Below are 5017 nucleotides of genomic sequence, written 5' to 3' on the forward strand. Positions count from 1 at the left end.
CTGACTTACTTTACTCTGTATGACAGACTCTAGGTCCATCCACCTCACTACAAATAACTCAACTTCATTTCTTTTTATGGCTGAGTAATATTCCATTGTATATATGTGCCACATCTTCTTTATCCATTCATCTGTTGATGGACACTTAGGTTGCTTCCATGTCCTGGCTATTGTAAATAGAGCTGCAATGAACATTTTGGTACATGGCTCTTTTTGAATTATGGTTTTCTCAGGGTATATGCCCAGTAGTGGGATTGCTGGGTCGTATGGTAGTTCTATTTGTAGTTTTTTAAGGAACCTCCATACTGTTCTCCATAGTGGCTGTATCAATTTACATTCCCACCAACAGTGCAAGAGTGTTCCCTTTTCTCCACACCCTCTCCAGCATTTATTGTTTCTAGATTTTTTGATGATGGCCATTCTGACTGGTGTGAGATGACCCACCTCCTAGAGAAATGGAAGTAAAAACAAAAATAAACAAATGGGACCTAATGAAACTTCAAAGCTTTTGCATAGCAAAGGAAACCATAAACAAGACCAAAAGACAACCCTCAGAATGGGAGAAAATATTTGCAAATGAAGCAACTGACAAAGGATTAATCTCCAAAATTTACAAGCAGCTCATGCAGCTCAATAACAAAAAAGCAAACAACCCAATCCAAAAATGGGCAGAAGACCTAAATAGTCACTTCTCCAAAGAAGATATACAGATTGCCAACAAACACATGAAAGAATGCTCAACATCATTAATCACTGGAGACAGGTTTTAAATTTCATGTATATAATAAGTAATACAACAAATCCCTATTTTATCTTAGTTTCTGAAGGTAAAATTGCATGCTTTTCCTAATTTAATTTGTAACCAAACCAAAGAGTTCTTCTTTTTTCCAAAAGGGATCCAAATTCTTCAGGAGGAACACGTTAGTTTGCAAACAGGAGTGCTGTTTACCTGAAACAGTCAATTTGAAAGATACCTATGTTATAATAGACCCGGGAAAACCCAAAAGCTGAGGGATTCCATCACCACTAGACCTGCCTTATCGGAAATGCAGAAGGCTGTACTTCAAACTGAAAAAAGAATGGCATTTCCTTCTATTGTATCAAACCAGACTCTTCACTGTTTTGAAGATTTATGGCCACGAATTTTAAGAAAAGTCATTTTCTGAAAAAAAGGAAGTTTTTACTAACAAAAACTTTTAGTTTGCTTTAGAGAAAACATCTGTATCAAACAAGTTCAAACTATTAATTTCATGAATATTTATTTTACCAGATTCTAGCCTAACCATATAGGAGAAAGGAGTAAACACTAGGTGGTCAAATTCTATTTGATTAGGCAGAGATGTAAACAAAATTATGTACATGTACATTACATATTATGTACATATCTGATACATGTATATATACATATACATCATACCCCTGATGCTATTACAACGAGTCAGAGTAAATTGATTTAAAGTAACTAGGTTCATTTCTCTCAGTTCCTAATTGGTATTAACACATTCCATACTTATAAGCTAATACTTGTGATCCCTGTTAACTAAGCATAAATATCTCATAGATACTATTGAAGCTTTGCTGAGTTTGGAAATGCAGTACTATAGAAACCATGACTAAAAGAGCACTGAAATTCTAGAAAATTTATAACTTACACAGAAGGAACTCCTCAAATGGTTAAAAAACAGAAAGGGCTACCTTAACATTGTTTTTAGGGAAAACAAAGAGGGGTGGCCGCATCAGACCACATTCATGCTGATGTATGAAAAGTACACGGAAAGAGGCAAAGTGGGAGGTGGTGTGAAAAGGAGCAGGAATCAAGCTGAGTCTCTGGAGCCCACTGTTAAGAATAAAGCTCATTCAGTGAGTAAGCATGGAACTGAGAACAATCATGAGACTCAATAATATTTGCATGTTTAAATGGCATGATTAGACAGAAAAAAAGGTCTAAGGCAAAAACCTTGTTCTGAAGAAAATTACGGGAAAACACATTCACACACACACACACACACACACCCAACAACCCAGCAATACTGGTTCTGCTTAGTTCGCAACTCTCTTTAGGGTTTTCTTCAGAGCAAGTTTGACATCCTTGTTCCTTAGACTATAGATGAGGAGGTTCAACATGGGGGCTACATTGGTATAAAATACTGAGAAGAACTTCCCCTGGCCCACAGAACCATCAGAAAAGGTCTTGAGATGTGTAAACAACCCAGAACCATAGAAGAGGGCAAACAGTTATTATGTGGGAGCCACAACTACTGAGGGCTTTGGACCAACCCTGAGCTGATGAGATGTGGAGGATACTGGAGAGGATCAAAGCATAAGAAACAAAAATAATGAAGCTACATATTATTACAACTGTGCTCACAATAATGGAATCCGCCAGCTCACTGGCATCAGTGCTGCTGCAGGACAGCTGGAGGAGGGGGAAGATGTCACACATGTAATGGTTGTTGATGCTGGAATCACAAAAGGATAATCTGACCATGTGCCCTGTGAGGGCCATGGCACTGGCAAACACCATTACATATGAACCAAACATCAGCAAAGAAGAGACCTGAGGGGACATGGTGACTGTGTACAAAAGGGGCTTACAGATGGACACACAGCGATCATAGGCCATGGCTGTCAACACATAGCATTCAGAATGGACAAAGAAACAGAAAAGAAAAACCCAACAGAGTCATGCACCCTGCAAAGGAGATGATGTTCTCTGACACAAAGCTCATCAGCAGTTTAGGCGTAATGACCAAGGAGTGGTAGAGATCTATGAAGGACAGGTTGAAGACCAAAAAATACATGGGAGTGTGAAGATGAAAGTTCAGGCATACCTGATTAATTAAGCTCAAATTCCCTACCACAGTGACCATACAGTTCAATAAGAAGAGGAAGAAGAGGGGTATCTGGAGTTGACTTTGGTCTGTAAGTCCTACCAGGACGAACTGAGCCATTTTCCACAGACATTATCGGCAGGGGTGTGATCTGTGAGGAAATGAGAAAACAATGTCACATCAAGAAGAGACTGAAATCCTTTCTTTCTAGACCGAGGACTTGTTCCATGGGGGCTCAAGGGTGACTGCTGGGACAGCACTCTAGAAGAGCCAGAGTGACAACTCCGTATCTTTCAACTTTCTTCTCTCATCTGTCCTTTCCTTCCATGTTTTCAAATCTCAGCTGCAACGCCTCACCTCCCTTGGGCTGACACGATTCAGGATAAAGTCTTTCAGCAGGGGTCCAAAGTGATGTCCACATCTGAGAGATAAGGAAAAATATCTTGAAGAGATGAGTAGGCTGGCCAAGGCCATACAGCAAGAGAGGAAAGGAGTCCAGAGTGGTACCCGGGACTCCTTGCTATGGAAATTCCTGAAGCTTGGGACAGTGAGGTCACTGTGATCCCCACTGTGCCCACTGCTCAACCTATTCTCTTCCTCCTACCTTTCAGAAACTCAGAACCAGGCTTAGCAAAAGTACTGAGAGTGTCCCCTACGATCCTGCATTCCTCCCACCCATTCCCTTTATCCAATCTTACCTCAAAATCACAATGGATTGTTTAAGAAGGGCAGGTGACCTCCCACATCTCTCCACTGCTGTAGCAGTGGGAATGAAAACATCAGAACAGAGAAGACTCGCCACCCAACTTCCTTCAACCTGGAGACTTCACTACTACCAGGCCTAATGTGCTCTTTTCCCTTCATTGGCGGGAAGGAGACAGAGGTTTTGACAAAGGAGGAGACAACATCCCTTCTGTCTGTAGATTCACATATGTCTTCAGGGCAAGGCAAATGCATCAGCTTTATGTCTCCAAACCATCAGCGGGCTAATAGTGTGAACGCATCTTATTCTCTGTGGATCTCAGCAACCTGTTTGGAAGCTTGGAAAATGAGCCTCATTTAGGATCACAGTTTGATCAGGCTCCTTAGGGAAGAAATTACTGAGCCTGTGTTTACATCTTTTGTTAGTAAGTTGATATTGGTACATTTGTGACTCAATGTTCTTCTCCAACTACCAGTTCACATTAAGAATTTATTGATGTGTAATAAATTATCATAAACTTAGTGGCTTAAAAGAACGCCCACTTATTAGTCATAGTTCTGTAAATTAGAAGTCTGGTATGGAATCACATGGCTGGATTCTCTGCCCAGGCCGAAATCAGGGTGTGGGCAGGGCTGCATTCCCTTCTGGAGGCTCTGGGGGAAGAATCTGTTTCCAAACTCATTCAGGTTGTTGGAAGAACTCAGTTCCTATAGTTGTAGAACTGAGCGCTCCATTCCCTTGCTGGCTGTCAGCTGGGGGTCACTCTCAGCTTCTAGAGGTTGCCTGCATTCCTCATCATGTGGCCCTCTTGTCTTCAACCTGGTGGTAAATGGAGAATCCTTGCTGTGCTTTGAATCTCTCCGACTTCCCCTTCTGCCACTAGCTTGAGAAAAACTCTCTTGTTTTCATATGCTCATGTGATTACATTAGGCCTGCCCTGATAATCTCCCTAATTTAAGGTCAACTGTACCATATAACATGCATAATCCCTAAAGTGATATATCGTTATATATATGGTTCCTTCCACATTCAAATAAGAGGGGATTATACAAGAGGAAAAGACATTGCGGGGCGGGTCATGTTTCAGAATTTTGCCTGCCACATCTCTCTTCTCTGGAAATCTATTCTTCACACATTTCATATGGAATTACTTGTGAAAATGCTGTATTCCCTTGTTTAGCTTCTCTCTCAACACAGATGCAAATTCCTCAGAAAGAGCCTTCTAGGGTCTGCTCCCCAAATTTGGCGTCCACAGCCTTTTCTCCCATGTGTCTACTTCTTGAATTTTACTCTCTAGTAGTACTTCTCACGCATTTTGATGATTTCTTGGCTTCATGCCATTTCATCTGCCTGAAATGCCTTCTCCCTTGTTCTCATTGGATACCACTTACTCATTCTCCGAGACTTGTTCTGTCATCATTTCTGATAGAACATCTATTCTGATCTCTTCTCCTGTCTCTACTCCCGGAACCTAAAGTGCCTT

The 5017-nt window shown here is 41.0% G+C and overlaps 1 pseudogene; it reads right to left on the minus strand.

Moving 5' to 3' along the window:
* Positions 1-2040: 2040 nt before the first annotated feature.
* LOC114887210 lies at positions 2041-4216 on the minus strand (annotated as a pseudogene).
* Between the last annotated feature and the right edge of the window lie 801 nt (positions 4217-5017).

This window comes from Monodon monoceros, unplaced genomic scaffold (genome assembly GCF_005190385.1).
Source record: "Monodon monoceros isolate NGI ecotype Baffin Bay Population unplaced genomic scaffold, NGI_Narwhal_1 Super_Scaffold_7, whole genome shotgun sequence".
Taxonomy (NCBI): domain Eukaryota; kingdom Metazoa; phylum Chordata; class Mammalia; order Artiodactyla; family Monodontidae; genus Monodon; species Monodon monoceros.